Source organism: Terrapene carolina, unplaced genomic scaffold (assembly GCF_002925995.2).
Source record: "Terrapene carolina triunguis isolate 2854851 unplaced genomic scaffold, T_m_triunguis-2.0 Scaffold85, whole genome shotgun sequence".
In the NCBI taxonomy this organism is placed as follows: domain Eukaryota; kingdom Metazoa; phylum Chordata; order Testudines; family Emydidae; genus Terrapene; species Terrapene triunguis.
In genome coordinates, this window is record NW_020664436.1 from 40,107,390 (window position 1) to 40,121,526 (window position 14,137).

The 14,137-nt window shown below is 39.4% G+C and overlaps 1 protein-coding gene across 2 annotated transcripts in view; it reads right to left on the reverse strand.

The window, feature by feature from the left end:
• Positions 1-14,137, reverse strand: part of MTHFD1L (methylenetetrahydrofolate dehydrogenase (NADP+ dependent) 1 like) — a 219,306-nt gene that overhangs the window by 66,290 nt on the left and 138,879 nt on the right. The gene's annotated exons all lie outside the window — the stretch shown is intronic.

The following is a 14,137-nucleotide window of genomic DNA, read 5'->3' on the forward strand; positions in this document are numbered from 1 at the left end:
AGGCAGTAATAGCCAGGCACAGGGCACAGCCAGAACGGTGGGGGGATGCACTGATTCCCCTTCCCTCTGGCAGAAATCCCAAAATAGTGGGAATGGCAACACCATCTGCCCTTCCTCAGAAGGCATCCTGGGGTGCAAGGGATTCTCATAAACAAAATAGTATAAATTTACTTTTCATTTGCAGGCCTACAAGAAAGGAGGAAATTCTTGGCTTAGTTTTAAGCGGCAGGAATTGACATAGGACATGAGCCAAAAAGCTGCAGTGGATAACAGTGATCACTACCAGGGTTGACTGGGGAGCGGGGGGGAGGGGAGGGGAGGAGGAGACAGAAGAAGAGGGAACAGTTGCACCAGGGCAGCAAGCTCAGAGGGCCTCCAAAAGGTCTGTGTAAAAGTGCAATGGGAGAGGGTAGGGCCCCAGAAAATAATGTACCGGGGGCCTCAAATTTCTCTCAACAGACTGGATCACTACATAATTGTGTTTGCTATCATGATTAACAAAACTGCAGTTAATGTGACAGGGTACCCAGTGGTATAGAGAATGCTTGTTCCTCAGAAGTAAAAGAAACTTTATAGCAGGGTACCATATAGGGGTCAATATTGCATTGACCAAAATTCTTCCTGATTCTCTCTTTCCCTGCTCTCTCCCCCTCCCCCCAACTTGTAAGCACCTATGTTGTAAAGCACTTTGAGATCTTTGGAGGAAAGACGTTATAGAAATACAAAGCATTCTAGAATTATATTTTAAAATCACATTTAACTTGATAAGTGTCCAATTTAAAAGTTTTACCATGAGGATTCCAGACCTCTTTTAAAGTAAGTACATTAGGAGATGAAAACAATACTTCAAAAAACTGTAAAGAAAGACCTGATAACCTCTCATTTCCCCTGAGCTTTTAAAGCAGAAATATTTATTTTGACTCTGAGAGTCACGAAATTGTTTCGTGAATATTAGCCCACAGAGCATGTGTGCACCAGCTTTTGTTTATGAGTTCCACAGTATCCCTTTAAAGATATCCTTATTACACAGAGCTAGATCATCAACTGAACACAAGGGTTTGTGTCAGCCAGACTCTTTTTGTGGCTCCTATTACTTCTGATTTTATGATTTATTTTTGAAAGATAAAATTCCAAAGCCGACCGACTTCACATTAATGGGATCTCCAGTACTAGAGGCATAGCAAGAACAAAAAGCTGGCTTGCCACCCATTAGAATAAATTAATCACAACACAAATAAGGCTTCTAAGTCTTGTTCCAGACCCTTCCCCCACAAGAGTCTGGTAAAATGGGGTCTAATGAAAACCAGGCCACTGGATATCTTTTGAACATGACGACTACATGGCTACTGTCATTTAATTGCATGGGATTATGTCACATTCTTGACTCCAGGCTTTCTAACAGATTCCAACCCATGCAATAAAATCTAATGAAGGTTGGAGATAATGCATCATAAATATCCCGGATGCAATTCTAAACTGAGTGGAATACTTCAGCTGGCATAGATAGCCATCATGAGACTAAACCTCTCCCATGACCATTATTATGATACTTTCATGTCAGCTGCAGTTGTAAATACAGAGGAAAAAATGCAAAACATCTCTGTTAACTTGTCTTTTGGGTGCTGCCCGGATGCAGCCAAGTACTCAAAGCCACAGCACAAGAAAACATTCCACTGTCTACTGTCAATAAGCTGACTGGCAGAGAACAGAAAGCCTCCTGTTGCCTCTTTGTCTGGTTTTTAACTTTTTTTTTTTTTTTTTAAATAAGAAGCAGAATGTGTTAAAGTCACAATAAAGGGTTCAAAAGGCAGAGCTGTTCATTTAGAGTCAAACTGTATTTGCTTCACAATACTGCAGACTATTTTTCCAGAAACAGGCCACTCCAAGACAATTCCTCCAGTGACCATAATTTATAATTTCCAAACAAAGGGCCCATTCCTGCCAGGTGCTGGCTACCACCAGCTCTGATTACTTTAATCAGGGCAGAGGGTGTCCTGCCTCTCCCAGAAGTTGCTTAAAAACTTGCAGGATTGAGTCCAAGCCTATCAGTGGAGTTGTATGAGATAAAACAGTATACTGCTTTACAAGAATTTAGAATACTCCTCAAGCTCCTATTTAAACTACATTTGGGTAATGATAATGCCCCAATTTTTGAACGTTTGGCCAGGCAGAAACATAAAACTGTAAGAGTATGTGCAAGTGCAGTTTTCAAAGGTGGAGGAGGCTGTTACAAGAGTAAGACACACACACACCAATGGGGAGGCTAGTGGCTGAGGCCTTGCATATATGCCTGAGCCTATTTTCAGAATTGCATGGAACTTAGTCAGGTCAAACTGGATGTGCACCAGCTAAGTATTGTCTTGGCAGGAGCAAACCTCGAGCTCTCTAATCCAGGGGCTCTCAACCTTTTTCTTTCTGAGGCCCCCACAACATGCTATAAAAACTCCACAGCCCACCTGTGCCACAAGAACTGGTTTTCTGCATGTAAAAGCCAGGGCCAGTGTTAGGGGGTAGCAAGCAGGGCAATTGCCTAGCGTCTCAGGCCACCGGGGCCCCCATGAAGCTACATTGCTCAGGGTTCAGCTTCAGTCGCGGGTGGCAGGGCTCTGATCCTGGGCTTCAATCCATGCTGCAGGGCTTCAACTTTCTGCCCTGGGCCCCTGCGAGTCTAATGCTGGCCCTGCTTGGTGGCCCGCCGGAAACCTGCTTACGGCCCCTCAGGGGGCCTTGGACCCCTGGTTGAGAATCACTGCTCTAATCAGCTCTGAGCTTGCTCTCACACACACTTTGCTTGAGTTTGAGGGGCATTGTACTGTGTGCAGGATTCCCCCGTTTATCTGAAACTAACCTTTTTGAAAGGTATTATATTTTTTAGAGTCCCATGGCTATCCCTATTTAATACCAGTTCAGAGTTCGGAACTAAAAGTTTTCCTCCATGACTCAAGACTTTAAGTAAAACATCTAAACAATTTAATGTAATTTCATGAACTATCTTCTAAATAGAAACCACAAGGTACAGTCCATGATGCATACACTCAATTAAATTAAAACAACAAAAAACATATTTATCAAGATCGAGGCTCTACTAATTGAAGTCAGTTTTTACTTATTTACCACAGCAGTGAGCAGGATGTCTACATAACATTTATGAACAATTCATGATTCTTCTGTTAAGAAGGCTTATTGTCTTTACTTTCTCAATAAAATTATCAAACGCTTTGCTACTAAAATCCTATAACCCTAATAGGGTCATTGAGTAACATCTCCAACTACCAGGTCACTCAAAGAAACAAGAACAGCCTAAACATCTTTTTCATAACAAAGGTTTTATGCTATGAATTTTACTAGTTAGAATTAACTAAAACTCATCAAACAAAAAACATTAAAGTTTCTTGTTTCTGTTCCATACTTAAATGATTCCACAAAATCCAATGAGATAGAAATTCCTAAGTGGAGAGGACTAGTCAGAAGAATCTGTATGCATAAAAATTCCAAATTGCAAGAACACAAATATTCTAGTAGTGTTGAACAAGTGGCCACCAAATCAGAGAAAGGATATTGAGTGTGCATTGTTAAGAGAATTCTAAGAGGAAAACAGCATCTTAAACAGCAATAAAGTGCAATAATAGTCAGAGATGCCATGGCAATTCAATAGAAGTTGAGAGCATTCAGCATATTGCAGTACAGGAACCAATAATTTTAATGATGTTAACAACAACAACATTCATAGGGCTAGATCCTGTAACTGATGGGCACAGGGATCCACATTTGCAGATCCAGTTGCAGGATCTGGCCCATACTTTGCACTTCCAAGGTTCCCAATTTAGCAAAGCATGCTTAACTTTAAGTCCATGGGACTTAAGCACATGCTGAATCAGGGCCACAGGGTAAAATTTTGAGAAGTGCCTGAATAACTTAGGCTTCTAAGCCCCATTTGCAAAAGGGATTTAGACCAGATTTTTAAACATATTTAGGGGTCTAGTGGGATTTCCAAAAGCACTTAGGTGCCTTACTCCCATTGAAATTAATAAGAATCTCACTAGCCGCCTATCTGCATCTTTAAGTGCCTAAAGACCTTTAGAAATTTGACAATTAGAAGCGCAAAACTCTCAATCACAATGAGAATTAGACTCCTAAGTCACTTACTCTTTCTTTTTTGTTTTTTTTTGTTATCCACAGTATCTTACACTGGATGCTGTCAACACATCTCACAAACAGCTTCACAAGGCTCCTGCTATCTAGGCAAATATTGTATTAAACTCCATTTTACAAACAATTAAAAATGAAAATTAAAAAAAAAAAAACCAAACCCCCCCCCCCAAGTATTTTATATAAGGCTGTGGATGTTTTTACATAAACTGAATAAATTTAAGCAGCTGATAAAAAAGACATTTTCAGCAACCACCTCATTAATTTCGGTAGTTTTGGTGTCTTTAAATGCAGTATAAATTAAAGATATTAGAGAACTCATTTCAGATGAGCTCCTTGTGCAAAATATAGTATGAAACAGTCAATGAACATTTATACTGAACATGACATGAAATGCAGTAGGGTTACATTGCATGCATACCTGTTGGTGCCATTCTAGAGAAACAACAGACCCTCACAGCTTTGTTAGAAAGCACATATATTGCCGGAAAGTGACACATTTAGAGACACCTGAGGTACATGCTTCAACCCATAAGAATGCAGAATGTGGAAACAAGTTCATTCAAATGGCAAGTCACGGACATCACGAATATGATTAACTCCTTAGCTCCAAGAGCTGGATATAACCCCCATCCTGCAGCATTTAATATAGTACAGCAAAATGCAACAAGTGCTATAGTGACAGTCACAAAAATATTAACTTCATTATTTTAATACAAAATAATTACACTGAGGAATCCACCTGAATAAAACTACATATGCAAGATATACAGTAGAACCGCAGAGTTACGAACACCAGTTACAAACTGACCAGTCAACCACACACCTCATTTGGAACCTAAGTATGCAATCAGGCAGCAGCAGAGACAAAAAAAGCAAATACAGTACAGTGTTAAATGTAAACTACTAAAAACATACACGGAGAGTTTAAAAAAAGATTTGACAAGGTAAGGAAACTGTTTCTGTACTTGTTTCATTTAAATTAAGATGGTTAAATGCAGCATTTCTCTTCTGCACAGTAAAGCTGCAAAGCTGTATTAAGTCAATGTTCGATTGTAAACTTTTGAAAGAACAACCAGATTTACGAACAACTTCCATTCCCAAAGTGTTTGTAACTCTGAGGTTCTACTGTAGATAATAGATAATAATATATAACATAATATGTAACATAACATCTGAAGAAGAGCTCTGTATAAGCTCGAAAACTTGTCTCTGTCACCAACGTAACTTGGTCCAATGAAAGATATTACCTCACCCACCATGTCTATCTAATACCCTGGGACCAACATGACTACCACAACACTGCAAACTATATATGCAAAGATAGTGGTAATACTAACAATAATCTATTAATAAAGATTACCTCTAAACTAGATTCCAGACTATTCTGACTCCTCAATACTTAGTCCAACTTTAATTATGACTTTGAATCTATCCCAGACATGGAGAGAGTCACGAAAGCTATTTGGAGATGTACAGTAATGATAACAAAATATCTAGGGCCAAAATCCACCTATTTCTTGATATAGTCTTTAAGGGAGAGATTTTCAGAAGCTCTCAGAATAGGCCTAACCCTGCTCCCATTGAACTCAGTGGTAAAATTCCTGTGGACTTCAATGTGATCAGAGTTAGATCAATGCTGAGCGCTGCTGAAAATCTCATCTGTAAAGATCTGACTTCACACACAGTTCCAATGCTGCTTCCATAGAGTTCACTGCTGAACTGTGGGTGATTATTAGTAAGATAAAGGACATTTTGTTTGGGTATGATGATGCTGTTGTCTAAAACCACCTAGAGCTCTGACCTGAAAGATTCGTATAAGAAAGTATTGTCTGATTCCGAAGTTTTGGAATTTAAATTTTTTTACTTTAATGGATTTGCTTAAACTGCTTTATAAACTGGACATTTATATGCCAATATGTGTATTTATGACAACTAATTCCTGCACTGGCAGATATTTCTAAGACTGTTCCTTAAATTTCCCAGGAAATTTTTACAAGATTTTGTCAAGTTTCTAAATTGTATTATGGTTTTGTTTTTGTTTCCTGCACTGTCTTGACAGTGTTATCAAGGTGTTATCATGCATGTTTAATTGTGAAAATATCAATAACAGAAAAATGAAATAATGTATTACTGTGTTACTAGCAAAACTTGCGACCTCTCCATCCCACAACTCCTTTTTGGGTCAGGCTCCCTACAATTACAACACCATGAAATTTCAGATTTAAATAGCTGAAATAATGAAATTTACGATTTTTAAAATCCTATGACCGTAAAGATGACCAAAATGGACCGTGAATTTGGTAGGGCCCTACTTACTACGTAATGTACTTAATGCCAACATTGTCAACACACTTTCTATTTACAAATGTAATTTCCAATGGCTCTCATTTATAATAGACTCTCACATCCTGGCCTTACTCACTGACTCCCCCGCCATCCCCATTTGCTTTCTTACAATGGGTTATATTTTTTCTGAGTTGTCTTCAGTGTGCTTCCTCTTTTCTTTCTCTCTCCATCTATCCCCCTTCTATCGTTCTCTCTTTACATACATTTTCTTCTGATTTTTCCTCTTCTTTCTTCTTCTCACCAAAATCCCCCTCTCTCACACCTCTCAATAAAGTACTTGTATAATTTATCACATCAGTCTCTCACTAAACCACGTGCTCACCCAAACACTCCCATCCTCTCACATGTAATGCCTGGACATTTTACCAGACATCAATAAGCCAGAGATTAAACCTACTATCCAAAGACCAATATGAAGGAGGGGGGAAGCGGGGAATGCGTTCCGGGACAACTCCAAGGTGAGAATCTAACTCCCTATCTTACCTGATAGGAAAGGTAAAGGTGGTGAACTAGGGTGTTGACCCTGCTCAGAATTCCCACTTTTGTATCAGATACTAGCTAAAAGATTTGAAGCCCCTCCAAGCTTCTCTGGCTGCTAGTAGAAGGAGCATTCTCTCACTTTCCCCATCCAACCTCAGAGATTGCTGCATGAGTGGATGTGGTCTGTTACTTTAGTTTTTAAATCCTCCTTCTCAGTGTCTTTACCAAATAGCAGCAGAGTCAAATCCAACATTGTTCTGAATGGCTGGAGTGAAAACTGACAAGACTCTATTCCGTCTTCCCTCTGGTGGAGCTTGGCAAAGCTATAAGCAGCAGCAGAAGCACAGGAGTTATTTGGATGAGATTTAAGAAAACAGCACTACGTTGATTCCCGCTTGCATCACGTTTGAAAGGTGCTCTTCACAATTATAAGGGATAGAAATTTCAGGTTATTTTATCTTTAAGAAAGTTTATATTTTGCAGAAACTGATGGCGCTCACCCATGGAAGCTTTCTGAACACCTGTGTTATGTATGTCCATGCTGCTGTGCCATCATTTCTTCTTTAGAAGTTTTATAGTTTACATACTTTAAACATTTGTCTTAGTCCAGTTGTCTATTAGCAATATGTTGGCTGGTTTATTGTTCTGTGATGAGAAGAAGCCCCTGGGTTTGTTATTTTGTTATATGGCTTGCATTTTAAAAAAATTCTTAAAATAGCATAGAGCTTGGGATTGATGCTTTTGAACTTATATATACACTAAAAAGATAATAAATAATAATCTCTCGACTAAATGAAACCGTCTTTATACATCTCTCTCATTTTGTATCAGGAACACTGCCAAGCAAAAACACATGACAATAGTATAGCTGTAGGTGCTGTGGGGTGATAGAGTGCCATGCTAAAATAATAGCTGACTGCATAGCTAAACTTTTATTTCTTCGAGTTTTCCTCTACACTTTAATAAATATGTTTTTTATTTCATCTGTATATTCTGGTTCCAGAAGTTCTGTGGTTGACCAGATGATCCCCAAGCCCATAGCACACCCTTTCTCTGTGGGCATAGGATAGATTTTTGTTTTTTAATTTGTGGAAAAGCTCATATCTAGTTGAGTTAAACAGTTCATGAAACAACACCTAAGCCTGTGGCCTTAGAGATTTATTTTCATCTCCCCAACATTCAAACCCCAGCTGTGTCTAAAAATTGCTTGACGCAAAGAATGGGAAAAATATTTAATAAAAACAAACATAAAACTGCCATGCTGTCAAGAGCCTCCCCCAAAAAAGGCAAGAGAGGGATGGGAACAAAGAATTTCCAACCTCAAAACTTTTGATTCAGTGCAAAACACATCCAGATTCTGCTTGAAGCAAGCTCTCTTGGGGAAGAGAGGGGTTTATACAACAGTGTGGAAATGGGCTTTCTTTTTTTTTTATTGTGTTTTTAAATGTGGCTATGCTGATAGATGGTTCTTTGATCAAATGGGTGGAAGAGAAAGCAGGGTGGCCTGAGTTTCAAAGTGAGTGAAAAATGGTCACAAGTCATAGGTTGGGAGGCGTTCCAGCAAAGGGACAAATTGAGTATTATTATTTATTTCTATCGTAGTAGCATCTGAAGACCCCACACAGGGTTTGGTGCCTCATTTGATGGTATAAAACACCTCCCTAAGGATATTCCCTGTTCCACAGAGCTCATATCCTAGGATTTAGATGAAAGGCAACAAGAAAACAAACACACAAATAGGAGGACATGGTCACCTTAGAATGTGAGGTTTTGGTAGCAGGGCTGTCACTGAAGATAAGTGCTCATTCCTCCCCCAACTCCCCTCAGCCATCCTCTTCCCTCTCTTTTCAGAATGAAAAAACAGAACTATCTTAGACTAAAGGAAAGCCATGCTAGATTATTAGAGTATTTAAAGAGTATTTAATTCTGTTCCCCCTTTACTGTTTATCCCTAGTTCCAGCTCCTTTAATATACTTTCAAACCAGTAGCCCATTAACCTAGTTCCTTTTAATAACAATTGTGTTTTCTCCCCTGCTGAAATCTTACTGCTTTTCCTGCCCTCCTCTTTATACTGTTCTTATTGTTCTAGGTCAGTGGTTTTCAACCTTTTCTCATTTGCAGATCTCTAAAAAATTTCAAATGGCGGTGCAGACTCCTTTGTAAATCTTAGACATAGTGTGCAGACCCTCAGGGATCCATGGACCCCAGGTGGAAAATCACTGTTTTCTGGTAATAACCTTTTGCAGAACCCCTTAGACAGTCTGCACACCCCCAGGGGGGCATGAACCACAGGTTGAAAACCACTGTTCTAGGCTTTTGCCCTCCCTGCCATTCCCTCTCCTACCCACTTTCAATTTACAGGCTCTTTTCTCCCTCCTCCTCTATTGCTCCAACTCATTCTTATTCTCTACCCCTTTTCTGAGGCTATGAGGTGCTGACAGAAGATGAGCCAAACAATGCAGAGTTGCTGCCTGCAGTCTTTGCATTGTCTGATGCTTTACTGAGCTCCTCCTTCGTGGCAAAACCAGATCTCTTCCACTTGAAATTCAGATTGGCAGAACTGGTGCCAACGTGTGCACCAAGCGACCACGGGGGCATAAGAGAGCTAGGACAGCCAAAGTCCTGGCTCAGTTTACAAAACTGCCTGAGAGGCCAGAAGAGTCTTGATTTTCTATATGGCATTGTCACCCTCAGAGAGAAGGAAGAAGGAACACCATTGCTGAAGTTGCTCATGGCTTTGAATACTCACTAAAAGTGGTTGCCCCTCTGCTTGATTTTCCACAGAATGGCCCTGATTCTGATGACGCTGTCCTGTGCCCCGAAAACTGCCACGCAGGACACTGGAAATGTTCCAAAATATCTTTGTGACTGACTCTACACCATAATGTGGCAACACTGGTGACATCATGATGTCATGCTAACACAGAAAGTTGACAAAAATATTAGAAAAAATAGAAGTAATCTGGAAACGCTGAAATGCCAAAGAAACCCTTCCCCTTCCTCCTCCTGTGATTTCTCCTCTCTCCCAATTTAGTTTTCCTTCATAGCAGAAGTTAGGTGATTTTTGGCTTCCCTATCACAGCTGTCAGTTCACCATGTCCGAACCTGTTTAAGAGACACTGGTAAGTCTCTGTGACTGACAGAATGTGCTGATTCTCTGCACCAGTTACCTCTCCCCTGGTCTCGTCTCTCTCTTCTCTCTAATTCCAGCTGTGTCAGTCTTGTCTTCCTGCTGATGCACTGGCTCACTATGCTCAAGCTGCTTTGCTGGACAGAACACCGCTTCCAGCAGAGGAGTTAGTGAAGTGCCTTGATTCAAACTAGTGCTTCCTTTTCTCTTTGTCCCAGGTATGTTGATGCTAACAGAGACTGCTCAGTGTAACCGCAGGGAGACAAAACGCTGAATCTTTTAATTTGCCAAAACAAAGGGATCTGAGAACCCAGATACTTTACTGGGCATGCACTACCACAGCAAGTTACCTCTACTTTTTTTTTTTTTTTTAAAGAAAGGGAGCACTTTAACCATTGAAGCCAGGAAGATTTTGGAATGGGATGCACATGCTTCTATCCCCTTCTCTTCTCCCCCCTTAACCCTGGTTATCTAAGCTTATGTTAATAGATCAGTCATTTTATTCTGTGTAATAGCTTTCTGCTGTAATTTAAAGACTCATACTTCAAGAAAAGTGAACCCAGAAAGGAAGTCTACACTGATAAGAATTGAAATTCTGATATTTTCCATATGTGCCAAATATATTTTCTTCAAAAAAACACAATGAAGTACAGATTACTTTGTAAAGAGTTCAGAAGGTCTTTGCAGCCAACCTCATTCTCCAACCACCAAAAAAGAAATACTCAACAAGAAAAAACATTCAAATGACAAAATAAGATGGGTTAGCGTATGCACCGGGGCCAAACTTTTTTGTCTTTTTTAAACCACATGCTAATAAAATATTTCTTACTACTGCTAATAATATTTTAAACAAAGTTATGGGTCTTCAAAGCTTATCATATAAAAACTCAGTTTTATTTCTGACTATTTTTTTTCTTTTTTTAAAGTTTTCCATGTGTAATTTCTGATATTACAAGCCCTTTATGTATGCTCCTCCCTACACTTTTAGTATGACACGCCCTCTGGGAAACTCGTTGTAGGCTGTTCCTTGTCCTGGACACCAGACATGTTGATGTTCACATCTCTCTCTTGTATGTTCAGAATCAATATACAGCTATTCTTCACACCACCCTCTAAATATGCTTGAAATTTATTTTGCTCTCATAGTACTTATTTACTTGTTCATACTAGCTCTTGAAAAAGTATTTGTTAATATGGTGCTAAATGCCAGCTAAACCTAATATTTAAAAAAATAACCGTTGAGGGGAAAATTAAATTTAATGTAGCTTGTTTTATAACCAGGAATAACTTGGTGGAGTCTGAAAAGAAAGTTATTTTACATGTGCACATTACTACATTTAGACTGAGATATAACAGAGGAACTATGATTCTCAATTCCTACCACTATTTGATTGTATGTGACATTATATCACACCAGTTCATCTTGAAAATATTTTTGTTTTTCATATACTAGGCAGATTTCAAAACACGTGAAAACAGAATTTTCTTAGAAGACTTAAAGTTGGAAACATGATGTGAAGCAATACAAAGCTAGCTTGGAAAAAATCCAGAGAAATAAAGTTCAGCTGATTTGAAGTATTCTCCTAATTTGAAACACAAAAACAACATACTACAACCTTTTGTTTACTACATAAGCGAGAAAAATAAAAAGGATTTAAGAATCAGATTTAAAGTTTTTTTCACCCGACTCTGGGCAACACTTGGAACACAATGTTAAGATAATGAATGAATCTACCCTGGGGCTTTTAAGTTCTCCCAAAGTAACTTGACTTGTTGGAAGAGGTTAGGACTTCATGCATATCTGAAAGTAATCCACAGCAGCGGAAATCAATGATCAATGGACTAAATGGATGAAGAGTGAATCTGAAGGAGTAAAAGAGACGAATAAAGGGGTTTCTGCAATATTCTCACTCTCCCCTTACCACCCTGATTCCTTGGAATCCCCATTGGTGATCTCTTGGAGTTTGCAGATGATTGTCTTTCATAAAATGAAAGCCAGTTATCACTGGTGGATCCGCAGGTAGCTAATGAGACCGATCCAGGATCCACAGATCTTGTCACAACTGGGGCAGACATTTCCCATGGAAGGGGCAGATCTGGATTGCTGAGTCTGGGTGCGGCACGTTCTTTCCTCCTTTCCCGTTTCTCCGTTGGATCTCGAAATACCGGGATCCTTGCCACCATGTCCTTTTCCAGTTTGGTCTGTCGAGTGCTTGGGTTTCCCATGAGTTTGTCAATATTGCACTCCTTCATGTTGGCTTTAAGGGTGTTTTTGAAGCTTTTTTTTTTTTTAACCTGCCGCTTGTCTGTTGAGCGTTGGCAAAAAATCCCAATAAAAACCAAACCAAACCAGAGAAGACTCATTGAATTTGACAGTCTCTGGATAGGACTGGAACAGGGATGAAGACTCAACTATCCTCTCATCCGTGTCCCTTTAGGACAAGGTTGAGGCAGAAAGACAGTGAAAATACCCCTATATCATCCTGCCGATCTACTTCCCATATATCTAATTATCTTGATTTTTATACCACATTCATCTCCTTGGGACCGTCACTATGAGGTACCTGGTATTTTGCTGAGCAGAAGAATTCAGTGCCCCGCATTGTCAGGCTAAAATTACCCACTATGCCCTATGTCCAAATACACTTTTTTCATTCCACTAAGGTGATTATAAAGCCGCTGATTGGCCCATTTACAGGTGCTTACCCTCTCTGAGATCTCTGTGGACAAATGGCGGTGGAGAGAAAAGTAGCAAGATGAGGGTGCCAAAGGAAAGGAGGAGATAGAGGGGGAGTGATAAGGGCATGGAGGTGAGGAAAACAAACAGAAACAGTAGAGGCAGAGACTCAAGAGAAAGGAGTCAGAAAAAGTCCTCCCCTATTTTCCCCATGAGAAATAGTGCCCACTTGTCAGAAATAGATGGGAAATGAAGCACTAAGTCTTCTTCAAGCAAGATAAATAGAAATGGGGACTTTTTTGGGGCAAATAGTAAATTTGCTGAAAAATACATCTTTGAGGGCACTGAAACTTGCAAATTTGGATCAATTCACCGAATACTTTCATCTGGATTTGTTTGTTGTTGTTGTTGTTGAAATGTCAAAACAAAACATTTTGACACTTCGGAAACGAACCATTTCAAACATATCGTTTCAAATCAACCTTTTATTTAGAAAATTTCATTCCAGACAGACATTTAAACATTCCCCTAGAGCCAAGCAATTTGTTTTTGTTTTTTGTTTTATTTCAATGAGGAAAACTGGAAAAAAAAATCAGTTTTGGTTCAAAACAAACCTACTTTTTTATTTTTCAGATCAGCCACTGAACCAAAGAAATCAATTATTCACTCAGCTCTAAGTATGAACAGGCCAAGTCATTACAGACAAGACTGACAGCAACACTTAGAGTTAAGACTGCCTGACACTTTCCATTATGAGACCTCATTTTCAGTTGCTTATAACTACCAAACTTCAACCATTCAGGCTGAAATTTTCCATGCTGGGTGTCTGCCACAGGCTGAAATTTTAAGAAAGTTTCAGCAGAAAGAATTCTGTTATTTGCAAGAGTTAAATTAGGGAAAATAAATTGGTTTTGCTCAAGTTAAAAAAAAGTCTTACAACATTTTTCTTGATAAGCTCTAGCACCTTCATCTATTGAAATAGAGATTGAAACTTGGCCCTGTTGGGGGGGGGAGCAGGGGAGGGTGTCACCAAGGAGTTAGACAATTGCATTTTCCTGTTTCAGTGAAAATCCATCCAGACTTGGCCAAGTTGTTAGCTTCTGAAAACCATTATTTGCACAAGCTCAGTAGAGGCTTGTTAACAAAATTCTTGGCAATATAATTATCCAAACATTCTGTCTGCACTGAGTGTGTTCCATCCTGGGGCTGTAGGGGCCAAGCAGGACTTTGTCTGCAATTGCTCCTCCTGGAAACCTGGGGATGCTGTAACACTGAGCACTTTGCAGACAAGTAAAGAACAGTGAGTGTAAGTGACTTTTTCAATGTCAGATAGGGTTACCATATCCAGCAAA